The sequence below is a fragment of the Callospermophilus lateralis genome, unplaced genomic scaffold, assembly GCF_048772815.1.
Source record: "Callospermophilus lateralis isolate mCalLat2 unplaced genomic scaffold, mCalLat2.hap1 Scaffold_113, whole genome shotgun sequence".
In the NCBI taxonomy this organism is placed as follows: Eukaryota; Metazoa; Chordata; class Mammalia; order Rodentia; family Sciuridae; genus Callospermophilus; species Callospermophilus lateralis.
Window position 1 is genome coordinate 3,167,566 of NW_027511570.1, and position 23,850 is coordinate 3,191,415.

The window sequence follows — 23,850 nt, forward strand, 5'->3', positions numbered from 1 at the left end:
GAAGCCAGAATCCAGTAAGTGACCCAAAATACCTCCCTTTTTCTCACCCACTATATCTAGCTAGTTACCAAATCTCCTTGACTTACCCTCCTGAATCTCTCTTAAATCTATGTACCCCTTGCCACGCACAGTGGTACATGCCTGTTATCCCAGATTCTCAGGAGGATGAGGCACAAGGATGATTAATTCAAAGCCAGCCTCTAGCAATTTAGTGAGGTGTCCTGTCTCTAAATAAAATATAAGAAAGGGCTAGAGATATGGCTCAGTTGTTAAGTGCTTCTGGGTTCAACTCCCAGTACCATCCCCTCTCTCCATTCATCAACCTGGTCCTACCCACCACTGCCTCACATCTCTGGCCTTCAGTGGCTCCTGACTAGGTATCCCATAGTCAACCTTGCTTTTTCCACATTTTTGATTCAGCAGCAGCCATAATGATCTTAATTAAATCAAAATCTGACCACCGAATTTCTCTCAAAACCTTCCTTGACTTGCCATTGCACAAGGAATAAAGTCCAAAATCTTTCACTGCTGCTTGGAAGGCTAGGGGGCGGGGTCCAGATCCCTCTAGGCACCCTCCAGCTTTATATCAAGGTGCTGGCTTTCTTCCCTCACCTCATGATGACTGTGTCTCATGCCTCAGGATTCCTGCTCCCTCTCACCTATGCTATCTCACAAGCTCAGCTCTTCCCCACCTGTCTCCTCCACCCTCCTCCTCTATATCCAGGCAGCTCTGTATCCTTACTCTTTCCACCAGGAAGACACTTTCTGACTACCAGCATCCACCAGTAAATGGACATCATATAAAAATGCTGCTAGTGCCATTCCCCCAGTTTCAGAAATAAATTAGGCCCAGGGTGGGCAATGGCATGCTCAGAGCCATAGAGCAAGGAGGTAACATCACACACTGTCCTATTTGGGCTCTGCCTTCCCACTGCCATGTAACCTCATAGTTAACCTCTCATTTCTTTGTAGTAAGGTAAATGAAATAAATATACCCCAAACCACTGAAGTACTCAAATGAGGCTTGAGGCCAAGTATTGTTTCCATAGTATGTACTCTGGTGTACATATAGGATTTATTGAAAATCCCAGCTCCAAAGGCAGAGACTGGGCTGGCAGGCTGTTCCAGCCAGCTTTGTTGCTCCATGAATGGTAACCCCCACTGTGACTAAGGTGACATTCCTCCATGTGACTTCCAGGGACAGACCCCTTCAAGATGATACAGAAAGACCCTTTGAAAAGGTCAGGTGGAACAGAAAGTATACTGAATTAAAATCCATGAAGCCCAAATCATTACATCTTACATAACAATAAGAGGCAAGCAATTTTTGTGAGCACTTACTCTGTGGTGTTGCTAAGTGCCTTGTGTCCTCTCTTTCATTGAGTCCTCCCAGTTACCCAGATGGTTGGTTACTACTAATGGCCCCATTTTACAGACAAGGAAACTGATGAATGGAGCAAACAAATAATTCACCCCCAAAGACACTGAACCAGAAAGGACCTTAAGAAAGTTTCTGGTGGCTGGACAGTGGCCTGAGAAGGTTCATGGGTTCTAGACATTCACAAACTGGGAAACTTGGGTTTCCTATAGCAGCTTGATTGATTGATTTGTACAATGGACACTGCCAAACCCAATCCTGGTCAGGATGACATTGAAATGGATTGTAAATAAGTATGTTCTTCTGGTGGAAAAAGAAAAGAGACAGAGTATTGTGGAATTGTTATTAAGAAATGGTGACTGCTAAGAATTCATAGATCAAATTGTGTACTATGTGTCTTTGTGTGTGTGTGTGTGTGTGTGTGTGTTGTGCACCTGCACACATGCTGAATATCTCTTACTCTCACTACTCTAGCATCATTCCAATTCCTCACAGGATCATCTTACTTTCTTAATGCTAAGGCCTGAGAGATCAACAGCCCCTCTGTTTCCTAAGCACCAGCCCAGTCTTATTCTAGAAGTTTGGGAGAGAGAGAGAGAGAGAGAGAGAGAGAGAGAGAGAGAGAGAGAGAGAGAGAACAAACCCAGAGTAGCTCTAAAATGCTGAGCATGGCTGGGTGCAGGGTGGGGTATGTGGTTGCATTATATCTGTTTTCTTCATAAGCAAAGAACACAAAAGGCCAAATCCAATCTCTGTTCTCTGTCGAAATCTGACCTAATTCCGCAAGTGAAATAAATATATTTAGGTGTCTTGTTGCTGCCACCCACCCCCCAAAAAAACCTTACCTTCAAGTTTTTTTTTTCCTTAAAGAATAAAGCCCAGAATTGAATATGGACACCTGAGCATTCTGGAGTTCCCAGCTGTAGAGACAGCTGTTTCAACTAAGCAGCAAGCATCCTGCCTGAATTTGGTTCCCAGAAAAATAAAACAGGCTTCTGGAGAACTCAAGAAGTGAGAGAGGGTGAGGGACCCTCCTGATGAGGAAGTTCACAGAGGGCACAGAGACTCTGGTGGTCTTTCCTGAAAACCACAACTTCTGGCAGCAAGAGGCTGAAAGACACTCAACTGGTTAACAGGCCACACACAGCAAATAAATGACACAGCATGAGGACAATGCATGAACATAGAGAAGCACATGCAGAGTGACACCAGATGGAGGAGGCAGCCTGGGTCGGGCTGGGTATTCATTACTTCTCACTCATACTGGGGTTATCAGATATGCTAGTACCTCAAGGGGCCCCATTGGAGGGCATCTCCTTTGAGTGTTGAGGGTCTCTGAATCCACCTCCTGCTCTCAGAAGCTATAAAAGATCATTACCTTAGCCCTGGTGTGACCCTGGGAAGTCATTAAAAGGGAACCAAGGGAGTGTCAGTTTGTTAGATGTGGCAGATGGGAGCTCCCTCTATACTAAATTGTGGTGAGGAAACTGGCAGAAAGAAGTGCTGACATGGAAATGGAGATGGAACTTGAAAAGAGAGTAAAGAGATGAAAAAAGTTCTCTGATTCCCCCACACTTCCCTTTACCACCTTCCACCCACAGATCACCTGCCCCAGCCCAGACCTGTCAGAAACACTATTTTGAGCTTTTTCCACCACTGTGACAAAAAGACCTGGCAAGAGCAACTTTAGAGGAGGAAAAGTTTATTTGGTATTCAGGGTTTCATAGTTTCAGTCCATAGATGGCCAATTCCATTATTCTGGGCCCAAAATTGGGCAAAACATCATGGTAGAAGGATTGCCAGAGGAAAAACAGCTCAGGACATGGCACTAGGAAGCAAAGACAGCTAAAATGACCAAGAACAAAATATAAACCCCAAAAGCATGCTACCCATGACTCACCTTCTCTAACTAAACCCTTCCTATCTACAGTTACCTCCCAGTTAATACCCAGCAGAGGATTAAGGCACCAATTTGGTTAAGGATTTCATAACCCAATCAGTACACTTCTGAATCTTCTTGCATTGTCTCACGCATGAGGTTTTGGGGGACACCTCAACTCTAAACCATAACACACATGGACACAGTTACACACAGACACATCCCACTGTGTACACAATTGCATATGCCTCAACTGAACCACAGCATCTCCAGCCCTTGGTACCCTAGCCACACCTGAGATTGCTGAGCAAGGGGAATCCATAACTTGGAAATTTCCAGTGTTTTAAAGAGAAAAAGTGGGACCTGAGAATAATTAGAGGCTAAATCTAAAATGATTAACATGCAAGTTTCAAAACTTAGACTCCAGAGTGGGGCTGATCCAATTTCAAATCCTCCCTCCACCACTCTTGCCTGAGTAGTCTTGAACAAAGATCTGAATTTCTCTCTGGCTTTGGTTTACCTGTCTATTGAGGAGTTTTTATGAGGATCAAAAGAGAAAAATATGCATGTTAAGAGCATAAATGCAATAAGTATTGTCATATTTACTCTTTGGGGCTTTTCTTCTTCAATCAGCAAGCATTCATTGATCAAAGACCATTCTTATGTTTTTCCATCTGGATTTCAAAGGCCATAGTTATGTTTTTTTTCATCCGAGTTTCAGATGGTCTGTGGGGCACAAACACCTTCCAAAGTTTTGAGTGGACCTGTGTCTTGGTGTTAATCATATTTTTAATATGGCCAAGTCTATATTTTTTAACTTGAAACAAACTAATAATTATAAAAATGGTCATACATGTTGGTTGGCATCTGTTCTTCCTGGATCCATGGAAAGGTGGCCTTCTTCTTCTGGCGGGCTTGTGGTAGGAGTTTGTGGAATGGCTGGAATGAGGAGTTCAAGGAGCCATGCCAACTGAGGTCCTGAGCTGTGCATGGAAAGTTTTCAAAACATACACACCTGAAAGCCAGATGACAAGTTGAAATGACAGCTTCTGTGGTGGGACAAAGATAAGAAAGATCCTGTGATTCTTCACATTTGCTTTCTGATTGTTCCTGATTTCCCCAAGGAGACCCTTGGATTGCTTAGAATGTCTATTTTTAGGTGAAACTGGAAAGCTTAAAGCTAACCAGGGAGCTGTCCCCTTGAGGACGAAGGCTGCATTTCTAGGTTGACTTCAAAGCTCCAAGTGTCTTGAGCTAGATTTGACAATTTATCTGCATTTCCACTTTCATTTAGAAGATAGTGTGGGATGGTCCCCTTCAATCTTTTATCTTTCTCTTCTGCATTCTGTGCCCTTGTTTCTTCTCTTCAGCTCTGAAAATCCCAGATCCTGTCTGCTGGTGGTCAAGATGCCCAGAAAAGAGCCCACATTGATTACACATCATCTCTAGACACATGTCCCAGACTCTTCTCCCTGGCCTGCCTGACCTGTGGCTCAGGGACATGTCCCACTGCTCTTCTGATGTCTGCTATCAGCTCTTGCTTACTCAGAGAACAAATAGGGAGACAGACACATGAAATCATTCCACTGATGGCCACATGGCAATGAAAAGGTGAGGCAGACTTGACCTCAGACACAGTAATAGCTGAAACCTCTCTATTCGGGTCTTTCCAGCTCCTCTCTCAGTAAAGCTGAATTCTGGCCCCTCCTTGGCTCAATAAGTTTTGAGATCTTCAGGAAGGACCTTTGAATGCTAGACACATTGGAAGATTGTATGTTCAGGGTTCAGTAGGTCCACCGTAATGTCAGCTCTGTTCACGTTTTCAAACATAAAGCTAGGAGTCTGGGGCTTCTGATGAATGAGCAGGTCTTCAAGTCACCTGTTATCATTTTGGACCTGATTCAAGGGGGAACTGAAGAATAGAGACATAATTCTCTAGGTCAATGGATGGTCCTTGGTGGACCTAAGCTATGACAGTTCCCTGAAAGTGTTCAGGGGAATTGCCTATTCTGAGAGGTCCTAAGAGGCTTTCCATGTACCTGAATACCATTTTCACTGGAGATGCAACCCCCAAGACTATCCAGATGACAACCCCTGGGTATTCCCACCAAAGCTGTTGATCTGTCCTAGCAGTCAACACTCAGCAAAGAGCAGCTGCTGGCAGTGGGTGAGGCTACAGGTCCCAGGTTTGTGCCTTAACATGCCCAAGATAATGGGCAGGAAGCTAACTCAGTGTCCCAAGCCTATGGCCTGGCCCCCACGCCCCCAAGCTGAGACCCTGCCATGAAAAGTAGAAAGTTTGGCACTCAGGATAGCCAGAATCAAAATGAACTGCTCAGAGAGATAGAACCCATGCTGAACTTTCTTATCAGCAGAAGCAAATGGGTCAAAAAAAAGGCACCTGCCAAGGTGGAGACAAAAGACACAGGAATCCACGTAGACAGTTAAGCCCCCAGGTGCACATGAGTATGTTTGCATGTATTTGTGTGTGTGCACTCCCTGAGACTCACCATTGCAACTGAGAACCAGCCTGAGCTATCCCACACACCTAAATATACACTCCCATGTGACAACCCTTCAACCCTGAAAAGGATAATTTTAAAATGTGCATGGACCTAGGCTGTATCTCTCTCCACAAGACCCAAGCCCATCAATTATCACTGCATGGTAACCCCTGTTTTCCCACTTCAATCCCATGTAATCCTCGAGGACCCCTGTAAGGTGGTATTTTTTTGTGTTCCACACTTCACATGTGCCAAGACTAAGGCTAGAGGAGAACCACCCTTCCTGAGTTCATCCAGCAAGTTAAAGGTACATGTGCATCTTGCATTCAGGCCTGTGGCCCATGCCAAGGCCAAGGGAAGAGAGAAATGGTCTGAGCCCTTGACCAAGCTTGACTGCCTTTGACCTTGACCCAGCCAAAGACCAGGAAGAATTGTAGGAGGAGAGAGGAGTCAAATGAAAGAACTGATCCAAATTCCCACAAGCTGCTGTCTTGATTAGATTAAGTGAGAGTTGAGGTGAGAACTTAAAGGACAGGGACCAGCACCTCTGTGTTGACCATACTGGCACTTTCTGGTTCTCTTGAGGGGAGAGTTATCAACATCATGGGAGAAGCTGTCCTCTTCTCCAGGAGAAATCAGCTGGATGAGGTGGTTCTAGAAGGGTCAGAAGATGATGAATAGAAGTTTCTGTCTGTTCTTCTATTCTTAGAGTATGTCAGCCACTAGCCCTACAGACACTATGCTGCCATACTTTCCATCTGTATTATCTTCTGTTTGCTCTCTGCAGATGTTTTCTGCTCAATGCTACTGATGATCCTCCAGAAGGAATGGCATGTTCAATAGCATACTTGTAAGCCACAGAGAGAAAATATTGTTCTTCATTGGACAGTGGCTCATTGAGCTCTGTCTCATTCTTTGTGGCCAGGGCAACATCTTTGGAGGGCTCCCCCTGATCAGCCAGTTGGGCTCTCTGCACCAGTTGCTCAGAGTCCTCCATCTTCACTGTATGGTTCCAACTGGAGGAAAAATACCAAGGTGTTCTTGTTTTGTAGGGAGGCTATGGTGTTTCTGGAGCCCAGGTGCAGAGGGACCTACCCACAAAGCAAGCAACTGAGACAGTGGTGGCAGGGGTATGGGGCCCTTTATTTTAGCAACATCTTTCATGTCATAGGAAACATTCAACCCTTTTGTTCTGTTCCTGGCTTATTTCTTAGAATGCTCTTCCAGGGTGGTTCTCATTGTACTGGATTGGAAAGGGTGGGGGTAGGCAATGTAGCCAACAATATCATGAAGGTGCAGGCCAGGGTCAAGGGAGTAAGGGCATACTGACCTGTCACTGCTGCCATGCCTCCTGCAGGGAAAATGGAAATAAGGGCAAAGCTAAAGTTTCAGACTCAAGTGCTATCCGATAATGTGTGTATATTTGTAAACTACCATTAGCATAAATTTGGAACAATAACATTGGTGCTTTCTCCGAACTCTTATTAAATGTGGACCAATATTGTTGACCAAGAGGTATATATCACTAGCTAAGCACACTTAAGTGGCAAGATGCTGTGGTGTTTTCAGAGCTGCATGTAGCTATTTGGATTCAGAACATACTGAACCCTGCAAGAGAAAATAGACTCAGCTTCTGCACTCTGCTGGAATACCAGTGGGCAGAGCCTGGTGTTAAGAGCTGCTTGACTGCAGAGGCCTTCTGCTTACATGGACCTCAACAACCAGTAAAAGTGGGAAACTCTCCTGACCCTGTGAGTACCTTTTAGTGATATATGGGCACTTTTCATATGTATCAATATAAAAGAGATTTGTTGATATGGGAGGTTAAATAAGTTTTAAAAGTGATGCCAGAATCCACTTATTATTAAATACCAAATAATCTTATAGTAGAATTTAGGATAGGTTGCATGCTTGAAACTAGAATATGGATCCCTTGGTTTGGTATTTTCTTTTCTCTGAAAAAAAAACATATTTGAAAGGGCCACATCATTAACACAATCTAAGAAAGCTAAGAAATTCAGAATTTAGACATTTATCTCACTCTTAGAACAAAGTATTGATCAATAAGGGGGAGAGTTTGCTGTAGTACCTATTATGGGTTTGGGGGAGGAAATACTTTGGAGTCAGATTTGATTTTGAAGTAGGGAGATAACCCAGAGGAAATTGCAGTTACCCAAAGAAGAATATGGGTACAAATACTAAAACAAAAATAGTTGATATATGTTCTAGAAATCTTATTTCTGTAACTGGCTAGTAGACTGGTTGAGCATATGGACACAAAGGATGAATTAGGAATAATTGAATTTATTAATCAATTGAGTAAGATTTCAGAGAAGCAGTTTGGTAATTACTTCAGAGAAAACTTTGAGATTTTTATTTTGATGTTTCTTGTTTGAGGGGACTAAATAGGCAGTCTAATGTTTGTGAAAAAAAATCAAGTAGTGTTGGATCAAATGGCATAAATGTTGAAGAATCAGCAGTGAAATGACATGGAAAGTTAAATAAATTTAAAGATTGGTTAACAAAATAGCATGAAAAAAGAAAGTAACACAGACTGGAACCTAGCCTCATGTAGGTCAAGTGTTGGCTATAGGAAGAAACAGTAAGAGATAAGTGGAAAATAAGTTTGAAGAAAACAGAAAATTTTCATATCCGGACAGTCAGCTAATGTTTCTAGGAGGATAAGATTGCCATTTAATTTTATACTTCTGAACAAACAGATGTTTCTATTTGATTTGGAAATAAGGGGCTTATTTTTGATTCTGAAACAAGATAATAATGAAATAAGATAAGGATGAAATAAGATAATAAAGAAATAAATAATAATGGGTTTTTGGCAACACTATCAGTTTTAATTCTTCTGAGTACTACCTGGGTTACATAGCCTACAGACACCATTTATCTGTGGCTTATTTATTTCATTTGTTATAGGTTCCTTGAGTTGAAGGAAGTATTTTCACTCTGAAATGACAGAATATTTAATGCAATGTCTGTAAGTGTTGAGTTTCATGATACTTTAATTCTAAGAGAACCACCATGTGCACAACACCTATGTTGCTTCCACTTTAGAGAAACATTCTATGTGACTTCCGAATCAATAACCCTCCCTTGCCATGACCAGTGTAGCCAAACTAGAAAGTTCCTGTGACAGGCAATGGGAGATTGGAAGAATAAAGACTCACATACTCAGATTGTGAAAATAACAGCTGGGATTGTGTGGAGTGCTGCTCTTGGATAGAGAAGCAGATCTAAAGAATTATGCCAGCAATCTTTATTATATATATATATCTCATTAATTAGATTAAAGACTACACAAGTATTATTCATTGTATTTATGAAAGTTTCAGAGTTAGAAACATTATGCAGCTTATACCTCAGTTACATTCTGCAGTTGAAATATGCAATGTTAGGAGCATTGTGTATCTCTCAAGAAAGTCCATTGTTTAAAGTTACTATTATGTGGGCAGGTTCAAGAGCAACAGAGGTGGTAGAAAATTATGGTTGTCTTTGCTTAAATAAATTTCTTCATTCCCAGGAGCTCTGTGACTGAGAGCAAGGTTGAGGCTGATAAGACTCTAGCACAGAGCCTCCACTTGAAGGGCATTACCATAGCAACTGGGCATCCTACACCTTTGTACAGAAACTTTCCATGCTTGCACCAAGCATGCCACAGCCAAAAAGTCATCAGGGACCCTCTTCTTAGACATTGATCTCTCAATCACTGTCACCATTCTCCACACTCCTCTTCCTAGGGAAATGTTTTTTTTTTTTCTTTTGCTTTTGTGTGTGCTTCATGGTTGCCATTAAGTACTTTTCTCTGCTTCTCCACTTACTTGGAACTTATTCTCTTTATCTTTTCATTTCAAAATTATATTTCTGCTCTTTATGCAATTTTATTTTTTCAAACTTCCTTCCAGCATGTTGAAGCTGAGCCATTAAAAAATTATTAGTGGGAACAAATGATTAACTAGCATACAAAGCTAGATGATGAATTAGACTGCATTTGTGAATAAGTGAATAAACTAATCAATGAAAATATGGGTGTGGGGGTTAACCTTCAGACTCCCAGAAAATGCTTAAAATCACTCACTGTCCTTTTGATAATATTAATTCTGCCTATCCAAGAGCAATGTAGATATTTCCATCTTCTAAGGTCTTCTTTGACTTCTTTTTTTGGGGTTCTGTAGTTTTGATTGTATAGATCTTTCACCTCTTTCATTAAGTTGATTCCCGAGGTTTTTTTTAGGTTATTGTAAATGTGGTAATTTTCCTCATTTCTTCTCAGAGAAAAAAAACACACACTACACAGATTTAATGCAATTCTGACCAAAATCTCAATGACATTTCTCATAGAAATAGAAAAAGCAATCATGAAATTCTTTGGAAAAATAAGAGACCCAGAATAGCTAAAGCAATCCTTATCAGGAAGAGTGAAGCAGGTATCATAACTATACCAGAACTTAAACTATACTACAGAGCAATAGTAACAAAAACACAAGGTATTGGCACCAAAACAGACTGGTAGATCAATGGTACAGAATAGAGGACACATAGACAAACCCACAAAATTACAATTATATTAGACAAAGGTGCCAAAACATGCACTGGTGAAAAGATAGTCTCTTTAACAAATAGGGCTGGGAAAACTGGAAATCCATGTGCAACAAAATGAAAGTAAACTCTTATCTCTCACCATGCAGAAAACTCAAAGTGGATCAAAAACCTAGAAATGAAACAAGAGACTCTGCATCTAATAGAAGAAAAAGTAGGCCCTAAACTTATCATGTGGGATTATGCCCCAACTTTCCTTAATAAGACTCCTATAGAGCAAGAATTAAAACCAAGAATTGATAAATGGGATGGAATCAAACTAAAGAGATTCTTCGCACAAAAGAAACAATCTGTGAGGTGAACAGAGAGCCTAAATCCTGGGAGCAAATATTTTCCCTTAAAAGATCAGATCACTAGGGGCTGGGGATGTGGCTCAAGTGGTAGCGCGCTCGCCTGGCATGCATGCAGTCTGGGTTCGATTCTCAGCACCATGTACAGACAAAGATGTTGTGTCTGCCGATAACTGAAAAATAAATATTAAAAAATTCTCTCTCTCTCCTCTCTCACTCTCTCTTTAAAAAGAAAAGATCAGATCACTAATCTCTAGGGTATATAAAGAACTAGAAAAGCTAAGCACCAAAAAACAAATAACCCAATCAATAAATGGGCCAGAGACCTGAACAGACACTTCTCAAAAGAGGATATACAATCAATCAACAAATATATGAAAAAATGTTCATCATCTCTAGCAATTAAAGAAATGAAAATCAAAACTACTTTAAGCTACCATCTCACTCCAGTCACAATGGCAGCTATTTTGAAGACAAACAACAGTAAGTGTTGGCGAGTATGTGGGGAAAAATGTATACCCATACATTACTGGTGGGACTGCAAATTGGTGCAGCCAATATGGAAAGCAGTGTGGGGATTCCTTGGAAATCTGGGAATGGGACCACCATTTGACTGAGCTATCTCTCTCCTCGGTCTATACCCATAAGACTTAAAGACAGGATACCACAGGGACACAGCCACATCAATGTTTATAGAAGCACAATTCACAATAGCTAAACTCTGGAGTCAACCTATATGCCCTTCAGTAGATGAATGGATTAAAAATGTGGCACATATGCACAATGGAATTTTACTCAGCAATAAAAAAGAATAAAATCATGGCATTTTCAGGTAAATGGATGGTGCTGGAGAAGATAATGCTGTGTGAAGTTAACACATCCCAAAATACAAATGCTGAATGTTTTCTCTATATAAGGAGGCTGAGTCATAGTGGAGTAGGGAGGGGGAGCATGGGAGAAATAGATGAACTCTAGACAGAACAGAGGGGTGGGAGGGAAAGGGAGGGGGCAGGGAGTTAGCAAGACTCGGGGAATGTGATAGACATTACTATCCAAAGTACATGTATGAAGACAAGAACTGGTGTCAACATATTTATATACAACCAGAGATATGAAAAATCTGCTGTATATGTGTAATGATAATTGCAATGCATTCTGATGTCATTTATTTTTTTTGAATCACTGTCCTTACTTTTGTACACAGGTGTAGGATCTATGTACTTATAGAATACCAAAGGTGAAAAAACTGCTATCAGTATTTGGGCACTCTTTCTCAGCTGCCTACACTGTAATGAGAAACAGGCAGTAGTGCTCCCAAAGACAGGTACCTAACCTTGCTGAAACTGTATATATTGCTTAGGTGACAAAAATAAATGCAATTAATTTTCTGTAATAGTTTTTTTCAGCTTGTCTTCTGTATGGTCAGTACCTTGAGGTTAATGTGAAGTGAAGAAGACCTTTTTTAACCATTAACAATTTATTTGTGTCCTATAGTCTCTTTTGGATATCTAGGTATCTTTTAAAGATATTGCCTTTTATATTTGCTGCATCTTCTCCTGCTGCTTAGAATGAAGTCTGGCTATTAATTGAGAGGCAGGAAATATCTTATATATGCTCATAGATATGAAGTAGATGGAAATCTTGGAACCAGGCCTAAGTATATTGAATGGAGTTCTTTGCTGCTATAGGTATCACATCTGTTCTGGTCACAGAACCACTCAAGTCATGCATGGTTTTTGGGAATGATATGCTTGGAGAAAGTGAATACTGGGCTTGAATCATTCCATCTGCCTGTTTATTCTACTTCTGGGCCTCTAGTAATGTACCTGCTTTCTAAGCACCTCCATTTGAGCTCAAGAGAAGTCACAAAAGTGTCTGGACCGCTCACATGCTACATACGAAAACATAGACATACAGAGCATAGCAGATGTGCATCCAGATGATCTTTCTAGTCCATCTTTGTCAGAACAGCATCATCTTCCAAGCAAACACTGCAGAATAGGAGCAGAAACTGTACTGGGGCTCCATTTCTCTGAAATTTTGCTAACACATCAATGTCAGAAGCCTTTTTTTAATCTTGCCTACATCCTTTCACAGTCTGTCAGCTTAGAAAGACTATTTTCTTTTCCTCTCTAAAAGTACCTTTCACAAATTTTATATTCCCATTTCCAAGGGACAAGAAGTGCCATGACTCAGCTGTAGATGGGAAGCAAGAAGAGAAAGCTGCTTTCATGTGATAGCACACAACAAAGGGATATTTGCAAATTATTATATTTACAAAAATCATTAGATTTATACCCTATAATCGATATGATATAAAATCCAATGCTCTTTTTACTATTGGAATTCTAAAGTAGAATGTGCTATTTCATGAAGCAATATATATCCATTTAATAAATAAAAACTTTTGAAATAGCAAGCCAATAAAATACTGATGGCTTTGAATAAGGCAAAATACTCTTTTACTAAATGGAAGTAGCACAAAAATCAAATACTGAAAACAGACTTAAAAACTAATAACAGTAGTTTTTAGCTTCTGAACAGTAGTGTTGCATGTCATCCCAGAGTGTCTTTTGCAGTAGAGCATCACTTGACTGTCATTCAGGCACTTCAAATGCACACCACACACACACACACACACACACACACACACACACACACACACACACTCAGAGAAACATAGTTCTAAGTAATCATTCTCTGTGACTTTAACACTTGACTTTTCTTAGAGCAGCCCCATTTTAGTCAGCTGAATAGAGGCTGCAAGTTTTATCTGAGTTCTATGTGTGGTAATCATTAAAAAAAGGTTTGTTGGGAAGTAGCTCTATATTAGAATTCTTGCTTAGCATACATGAAGTCCTGGGTTCAATTCCCAGCACTGCAAGGGAGAAAGAAAAGGTTGATCAAGTAACTTTTTGTACTGTTTATACATTTACTGAAGTAATTAACTACATACTGACCAAGAAAATAATCTTAAGGATTTATCTACTGACTATCCCTTAAGTTTGAGACTTGAAAAGAATAGGGAAAAAAAGAACTAGTACCTCCTAAGTCTTACATAATAGATGCAGTGCTGCTGCATCAATCAATAGACACTTAGGTTTTTTACATTTTTATCTGTCATGAATAGTGTTCCAATGGGACATGGGCCTACAAATGTCTCTTGGAAATACTGATTTTATTTCCTTTGTATTTGAATTCAGTACTAGAAATGCTGGATCATATATAGGTTCATTTTTTAAAATATTTATTTTTAGTTGTAGTTGAATATAATACCTTTATTTTATTTATTTTTATATGGTGCTGAGGTTCACATTCAGGGCCTTACACATGCTAGGTGAGCACTCTACCCTCTGAGCCACAACCCTAGGCCATGATTTTAATTTTTTTGAAGAATTCCCATACTGTTTTACACAATGAACATATTGATTTACATTTCTGTCAGCAAAATGCAAGGGTCCCCTTTTCTCCACATCCTTCCCAGCATTTGTTATCTTTAAATATGTTGACAATAACCATTGAAGCTAGAGTGAAGTGAGATCTCATTGTGGCTTTAATTTTCATTTCCCTAATAATTAGTAATATTGATCATGTTTCCTATACCTCTGAACAATCTGTATGTCTTTAGAAGTATGTCTACTTAGATCTATTGCACATTTTTAAATCAGGTCATTTGTTTTTTGCTATTGCATCGATTGCATTCTATATATATTCAGGCTGTTAACCAATTATCAGATAATATAGTTTACAAATATGTCCTCCCATTCTGTAGGTTGTCTCTTCATTCTTTCAATTTTTATCAATCTTGTGCAGGAGCTTTTCAGTTTGTCTTCTCTTTTTCCCCGTGCCGTTGTTTTTTCTTTTTTTCCCATAATATCCTAGACCATTCTAATGTTCTGAAGAATTTTCTATGTTTTGGGCGCCGCAATTTTAACTCTAATCTGAGTAAACACATCCTCAAAATGTCTCTTTAAACTTTCTTTCCTTTCATTTAGGCAATACTGCTCTATGTCTGTATATGCCAGTATCATTAAAATAGTATACTGTACAAGTTTGTTTTGTAAATGTCATTAGAAATATACAATGAACACAAATAAACACATTCAACAGTATTTTGTATTTTTGCTTTGATACTGGTAAGGAATTTGAAATTCTTCCTTCTTGAATTAAGCTTTTGATTGTTTAAAAAAATCCCTTAATGGTTTTCATCGCAGATCCAACATTCTGTAAATTCTTCTCTCCATTTTATATATTGTTTGCCTCATCCTTGTGCACTTTTTAATGAAAACAAAGAGCCAGTCAAGGAAAGAAATCCTGACAAAATGAAACTCCAGTGCAGCTGCCTTCTACTATTCTTCAACCTAATGTTTATTAGCTGTTTGGTTTTGTTATGAATTATTATTTTATAGAGATTAAAAATTCGCACAAGGCATCACCTCTCAAAGCATATTCTGCTGGGTGAAATATGATAATAAATGGGGGACAGAAGGAATAAGTAGGAAAATGATAGCCAGAGAATACAAAAGGGAAATGAGGAAAATGTGATATTGAATTCCTTCAATGTCTTAAGAATCCATGACTCAGGAAGAACCCTGAACAGAAATCTAATTATCCAAGTGTTGGACAAAGTTAATTAATTTGCAAATATATTTTATCTTGTAGTGACAGCCATGTGTGCTCTGGGCAATGAGGAAAAAGGAGGCTGAAAAAGGAGGCTCAAGCATGAAGAAATGGCAGGCTCACACAACATGACTCTAACCCTAAAAAATTGAGGTGACACCAGCTCATTACATCTCCTCCCAATGAAATTCTCATAATAGGGTGCTGTTTTGATTAAGGTAGTGAAGGGGGCACTTGGCAATGCACTCAAAATACTGCTTCTATTTACTCTGCTGTGTACTTAAGTTTTTTCCAAATGAATTGTGCCTGCAGGGAGAAGGGCCCTTCTGGCTTTTGTTATCAGCCCAAATAGGGTGGCAGATTGTTTACTTTTCTTTCTTAAGTCCTCTGGTCACTGTGTTCCTTGCCTTAATCTCCAGTATTTTATGTTTAATTCACTCACAATGAGGAGGGATCTTAATTTACTTCATTCAGTGACTTGCACTTGCAAGATTCTAGCACAAGGTGCAGTAGAGACTCTAGGGTTCTTGCTTGGGCCATTTCTATATACAGATATCTAGTAATAAAGATACATTCCTCTTATTCAAATCACTTCACATGGCTATATACTTTTACATCACTGTCAGAATAATTATGAATTCAAAACTGTAGTAACAGGGAGAAGAGCAATAAAAGCCTACATTCAAAGTGGAGTCAGGCCATGCTTTATTCTCAACTTCTCCAATTATCTGCCTTTGCAAGAGTGAATTTTTTGGTCTAATTTGTTGAGTCAGCAACTTCTCATCTTGTGGAACACAAAAGAAAAAGTGGTTATTAGCGTAGTGAGCAAGAAGGAAATAACTAAAGATAACTTGAAGATAAAGTTGGATATTTATTACAAGAAAAGTTTATGAGTGCCTTTGTAGACCATATGATAAAGTCTGACATGTAGTCTAGGTATAATAGGAGGGCATTGAAAGTGTTTACAGAGAAGAATTAAATGACTTATGTTTTTTAAAATAATATTATAGCTACCATGCACACATTGGATGGAGGAGAAGAAATGGTAGAATTATGGTTGGTGTTTTAGGTGTGTAAAATAAAGTGTGTATTGAAAAGTTTGGCTGATGGAATACTTTTACTGGAGGTAGAAAGATTAGACCATGCTAAGAAATCAATAATATAGAAAATTACTTTAAAATAGGAGCAGATCAGAATATATTTCAGGCTTATTTTGAGCAACTGAGTGGTCATAGGCACCAGATTATTCATCCATCTTTGAGCTTGGGTCTTACATACTCTTCATAGTTTATATTTAACGTATGAGCGAGATTACTTCCACAAAGTTTCCATTTGGTGGTATGAAAAAAGTGGCAGCTTGGGAGGCTGAGAAAGGAGGATCATGAGTTCAAAGCCACCTCATCAACTGTGAGGTGCTAAGCAACTCAGTGAGACCCTGTCTCTACATAAAATACAAAATAGGACTGGGGATGTGACTCAGTGGTTGAATGTTCCTGAGTTCAATCCCGGCTATCACTCCTCCTCACCCAAAAAAGGAGACTATCAACAAAAACAGTATTACCCAAAGAATGTCTTCACTAAAATGGAGCCAGAAAGTCATTAAGAAAAAATGACTATTGATACACTTCTCACATTGCCACCTGGAAATGTGCAAATTTTTGTGCACCTGTACATTTTCACTACAGGCATCTGAAATAGCCAGATAATTACATTGTGTATAGAGGAGGGGGCTGGGGATTGAACCCAGAGGTACTCAAACACAGAGCCACATCCCCACAGCCAGTTTTCTATTTTATTTAGAGACAGGGTCTCACTGAGTTTCTTAGGGACTATCTAAGTTGCTAAGTTTTGTCTTGACTTGAGGTCTTCCTGCCTCAGTTTCTTGAGTCAGTGGGATTAGAGGCTTGAGCTACCATACCCATATTTATTTGATTCTTTAAGAAAATACCACTATAAACAGGGTTGAGACTGGCTGATGTGCTGTAAAAATTTTGAATGCAGTAGAGTGGTGTTTTGTGTTCTTTTTTGCACCTCAGTGTGGGTAGAAACTAATTCTTGTTCATTATGCCTGAGTCAACAGATGATATGCCCACCTATGAAGACTACTGCCAAGTGGCTCCTGTTTAAAAAGATTCTACCCAGCCTCCCCAGACATGTAGCACCACCGAGGCCTGCTTAAAGTGGCATGGATAAAGAGTTCTCAGACTGATAGAATGTCAGTCGGATCTCAGTTTTAGAAGAAGGCCAGGGTGAATTATCAATGAAAGAATAACGAGGCAAAGAGTGAGGACCCATTGATTTCTTTTTTTGTACTGTTGCATATGTTTGATGACACTTTGGATACACCAAGACCCTTACCAGGTGTGTGTGTGTGTGTGTGTGTGTGTGTGTGTGTGTGTGTCCCATATCCCCTGAGAATATGGAGGAAAAACCTTTTTTTTTCAGTTTTCACATGAAATGTAGAGCAGTGAGTCACTTGGCAGATGGCTACTGCTTCCATGTTTATATATCAATCTTTAATTTCCCATCCTAAAATAGAAAATAACCAATATCCTTCAGTGAACATGTCCTGTGTAGTGGAAACATTCCCGGTACTCAGACTTCAAATTTATGAATGGATTGTTTCTTGCCTATGGATGGGGAAGACCTCCTATGTCCATGACTTTTTGTATTCTTCCTGAAATTTCACCAGTACCCAGAAGGTGCAGGTGGTTTTGTGTAAAAGTTGTATACCACCTCCAAGCTCTGTGAAATGGTCATCTATTGGCTTGGTGAAGGGAATACTGAACATCACTTCTGAAACTTATAAATCACTGTGGAAGGTAAGGCTTTCAGAGTAGAACCCTGCCTGGATGGTTAGAAATCCAAATAGGATGAGCAGTAGGAGTCTTTACCATAGCCTTGGTCCTGTGGAGAAGTTAATGAGGGGCTATGGTCTTCCCTATGTTTCTGGCCCCAGGGACCTCTTATGAAAACCCAGGAAAAAGTTTCAAAATTTGAATAGAGTATGTAGATTGCATCTGGTAAGATTCCTGACATTCATGTAGCAAAAACAGGGACACTTTGAGTGCAATAAGGTTCTTTTGTACCTGAGGGAGCTAGGATATATGTGATTGGGTTTATTCTTGAGTCAAATACACATAAAGAACTTACCATTGGCAGACACTTGGCCTATAATTTGGGAATTAGCACAGTCATAACTCTAAGCCCACCTTACTTTCCATTGTTCTCAAGAAGTGAGTCAGGAGCACAGTCTTTAGCAGATGAGGTAAACAGGATGTTTAACTTGACACAATCCTAGATTTCTCTAAGTACAGAACCTTCCAACCAAATTTTGAAGAGAAGTACATACAAAGAAGAAAATGAGTGTAATTTGTTCCATAAAGGAGGACTCCTGTTTTAAGTGTGGGTATTTGTGTGATTGTTATAATGGATGTCTGAATAAACCTCAGGCTCCACCCTTGTGTGAATCTGATCAGTGGTCTGAGTTCTGGGGCTTACTTCATAGAAGAATCACAGTGATTTGTGTTGAGATTTTGGGTACTCAAGCATCAGAGGTGTCTTTGGGAACCTAGACCTAGGCCCAGTGTGGATTTCTCCACAACATTACAAGTCTCAGCCAGGATTTCACACAATTTTCTCTGTAGAGCTTTGTTAGCCGAAGTTAAGAGCCTGAAACACACATGTGCCTCACATTTTAGAATCATTTTCCCTGCTTCTGCACTCTTTAGAAAGTCCACCTGCGTGAGGTCTCAGAAGAAATATGGCTATATCTCTATCCAGAATTTTTTTAAATCTGTAGGACCATGAACAACTGGAGCTCTTTAGGAATTCCTTGTTTCTCTCCACGACTGAATCAGAGATAAACTTCAGTGGCCAGAACTCATTAAAATACTGGAGAATAGAGATACCAGTGAGTTTGAGCCTTCTGATGGTGGGGCCTAGGGAAGATGACTATAGGTGTGTGCAGAGAAATCATTGCCAATGCCACCAGAATCTCTTTTTTTATTCCAAATCACATGGTACTGACATCACGCAGCCGGTGGACCCTAGTATGGGAAGGCATCTTTTTATGGGGAGTGGGGTGGGAATAGGTTCAGAGTCAGGTTTCAACTCAGAATTTTGGAGAGGCTAAATGAGTTTTCTCCTGAGGCCTTGAATCACCTTCCAGGATAGAACTGCTTCCAGCACTATGTCATAGTTTACCTCTTGTATTTCTTGCAGCATAATACCAAATTTCCTGTGATTGAGCAATAACAGCCATGAAACCTGGAGGATGGCTCAATGGCTTTACAATCCACACAGGGAGACTTTTGGCCACCAGTGGCCACATTTCACCTCCAAGAAGAGGATTCAGCTTAGCTTCTGCAAGCATGTCCAAGGGTATTAAACAATGTCTTCCAGTTCACATAGATGGACATCCACTGCAATTTTCTCACTCCAAAGAGAGTCAACATTCTTGGAAGCCACATATATTTCAGGCACCAAAAGGTTAGAGGCATTGGTGAAGAAACTTATAGGTCAGCACACTTCCATGAGTGCTAGAACATTCTTCCCTTGACCCTATTTTTATAGTCCTCTATGCCACCTGCAACATTGTGAGCTCCTGATTATTACCAATGCCAGATAACTCATCAGATATCCTTCCTCTTCTGTCTATAATTGTCTATTTTAATTTTTGTGATGGGAATTATATCATATTATTTAGGATGGTATTTGTAAGTATTTTGGGGCAACATATATTTGCAGGTACATTCTGTGAATTTTCATATTTCTTAATCTACATATTTAATCTAACTGTAAATCAAACCTTACTCAATATTTACTACTATCCCTAATATTAATGCTAAATCTAAATCTAATATAAAGTAAATGTAATTAGAATAGTCTGTGGTTTTATATGTATTTTGACTTGCATTTTCAATTATCAATGGTATATGCTATATGACTTGTCATATATACATTATCAAACATATCCACGAATCCCCAACTTTTAGAAAGGTATAATTACATGAATCACATTGCAATCAACCCTGTTTCAGAACATGTATTTTTAAATCAATATTTAATGTTGTATAGACGGTTACATGTATGTTCTTATGAATACGTGGATTTTAGAATATAAAAATTAATTCCCTAAACAGAACACTAACCCTAAATGATATCTGAACTGAAAATTCAACTTAAAGTGACCTCTATAGATAAACAAAGTTTTACATAAAGTATGTAGATTTAAATTAATATTTGTGTGTATTGTGAATTATATATTTTATTATCAATTTTATATTTGCACATATATTACTAAATATCATGTATATGATATATTCTTACATCCCCAAATTACAAAATATTTAATGCATGAGTCACATTATACTCTTATTTCAGTCTGTACATTTACATTTATATGGATTTTCATACAATGTTTACAAGTACATTTTCAGGAATTCATATTTTCAGATGTATGTATTGATTACCTCAACCTACATTAACTCCATTCAATATAGAATACTAACCCTAAAATTACCACTTAACTATACCTAATTTAAGATGAATGCCTGTATATTCCTATGAGATGTTATTTGTATATTCATTTATATTTTCAATAATCAATGGTGTATAGAGGTATAACTTAGTTCATATTCATTACATGTCATATCCATTCATCCTCTAGTTAAAAAACTTTTATTCATATTGTTCACATTATACCATTTCCATTTCAGAATATATTTATTCATATCTGTTTTCATACACATTTTCAAATGATCTTTCTAATAAACATACATACTTTTCAATGTACATATTCATTCCCTAAGCCTGACCCTAACCATCTCAATATATAATACTAACTCTAATTTTACTGCTATACCTATACCAAGTTTGACACAACTGTGTGTATATGAATGTTAGATTCCATGTGTATTTTAAAATATAAATTCAAACTTCCATGTTAACTTTGCATAAAGTTATTATGTTTTCATTATATACTATATTTATGCATCATCAAGATAAAAATGTGTATTCACAAAACTCACAGTATACATTTTTCTATTCATAAACATTATAGGTTTTCATAAACATTTTCACAAGTACTATGCAATAAGTACTCATGTTACTTAACATACATATTTATTTCCTAAAACTAACATTACTGAATACAAAATTTAATACTAACCCTAACCTTACATTTATACCTAAGCCTTATTTTTTAAAAAGCATGTATTATTATGAACATCTGTGTATACACTGACAATTACATTACATTTTCAATAGTATTTTTGCATACATATTTTTGTTGTCTTTTTAAATAGTTTTTAGTTGTCAATGGACCTTTATTTTGTTTATTTATGTGTGGTGCTGAGAATCAAACCCAGTGCCTCACACATTCTAGGCAAGCATTCTGACACTGAGCAACAACCCCAGGCCCTGCATACATATTTTATGAGTCCATAAAGTTATGTATTCATACTTAAATTAAAAGTATTTGGAATCATATGACTCACATTATACTATTTATATCTCAGAACATAAATATTTATATTATTTTTATGCATATTTACATAAGTACATTCCTATGAATATTTATGTTTGCTGACACTCACATTCACTATTTAACACAAACCCTATTGCCAAAAAAAATGATAATACTAATCCTAAACTCAGTCTTATTCCTAAATCTAAAGTAACATGAAAGGCTACATACTATACATATTTAAGAGTATTTTGACTTATACATTCAATTACCAATGGTATACTTGCAAATGTTATCATATATTCATTTATATGAAACATCCATGCACTCTGGAGGTAAAAAGTATGTATTCAAATTATGAACCCTATGCTCAGAACTTATATATTTCAGAACTTATATATTTATATATGTTTTGGAACTTATATACTTATGTATGTTTTCATATATATTTTCATGCATCCTTATGATTATTCATGTTTCCCAGTACCAATATTTACTGACTAAACCTACTCTTAATCATTAAATCAAAATTTTATGTTGAACCTTCTTCTTCATAATGCCATAGTGTCCCAGAGATTTCAATATGTTGTATCAGTGTTCCCATTTATCTCAAAGAATTTTTATTTCTCTCCTTGAAATTTTTGCAACCCATTGTTCATTCAGTAGCATATTATTTAGTCTCCAGACGTTGGAGTCACTTTTTTTAAAATTTTATCAATGATATCTAGTTTCATTCCACTATTATCTGATAGAATGCAGGGTAGTGTCTCTACTTTTTTTGTATTTGCTAAGAGTTGCTTTATGGAACAATATATGGTCTCTTTTAGAGAAGGATCCATGTGCTACTGAGAAGAAAGCATATTTTCTTATTGAAGGATGAAATATTCTATGGATTTCAGTTAAGTCTAAGTTATTAATTGTGTTATTGAGTTCTATAGTTTTTTCTTCAGTTTGTTTGAAAGATCTATCCAGTGGTTAAAGAGGTGTGTTGAATCACCTAAAATTATTATGTTGTGGCCAATTTGACTCGGGAACTTGAGAAGAGTTTGTTTAATGAACATAGCTGAACCATTGTTGGGGGCATATATATTTATGATTGCTATGTCTTGTTGGTGTATGGTTTCCTTGAGCAGTATGTAATGTCATTTTTTATCCCTTTTAATTAACTTTAGCTTGAAGTCCTTTTTATTTGATATAAATATGGAAACCCCTGCTTGCTTCTGTAGTCTATAAAAAGAGGAGGTTATTCCTATAATAAGAAAATTATAGGAATTTTATGTTTTACTCCCAAAAAGGGAGGACACAAGAGAAGGATGGAGAAGGTGAGGGGAGAAAAGCTGAAGAGTAGGTGAAGTAAGGATACAGGCAGAATTCTTGTGTGGAAGTTTATAGAAGGACATCTTAAAAATACAAACACTTGTTCAATTCAAAACTGTTTACATTTGATTGATTTAAGCTCTACTATAAATTCTGGTTTTAGTGAGTTCTATCATCTCTATGAGTTCTGGTTGCTAACTTGTTTTATATCCTACCTGGACTACCATGAGGGGAGACAGAAATGTGTGCTGGAAGTATGGGAGACCACAAGAACATCTTAGAAATATTCATATTTCCTGATGTATATATTCATTCCTTTACATTAACCCTAAACCCTTCAGTATTTATTATTAACCCTAATGTGACTATTGTAACTGTACCTAATTTAACATAAGTGCATGTATATTCATATAAGATGTGATATGTTCTTTGACTTATATTTTCAATTAGGAATGGTTTATTTATTAGTGTTTAAATTGGTATATATTCACTTTATTATATATCCACTCTCCCCAAGTGAAAAAAATATATTCATATGATTCACCCTATTTAATTTTCTGTTTTATAACACATATATCCATGTGTTTTCATACATGTTTTCACATGTACATTCTTATATATATACATATTTGATACACATATTCTTTTAGTAAGCCTAACTCTAACCAACTCAATATATAATATTAACACCAATATTACCACTATTCCTACAACTAGTTTGACATAAATGCATATTTATAAATATAAGATTCCATGTGTATTTTAAAATATAATTTCAAACC

At 37.9% G+C, this 23,850-nt stretch overlaps 1 pseudogene; it reads left to right on the forward strand.

Annotated features, from left to right (window-relative positions):
* The first annotated feature begins 6,364 nt into the window (after positions 1-6,364).
* Positions 6,365-23,850, forward strand: part of LOC143386131 (E3 ubiquitin-protein ligase Mdm2-like) — a 33,529-nt pseudogene continuing 16,043 nt past the window's right edge.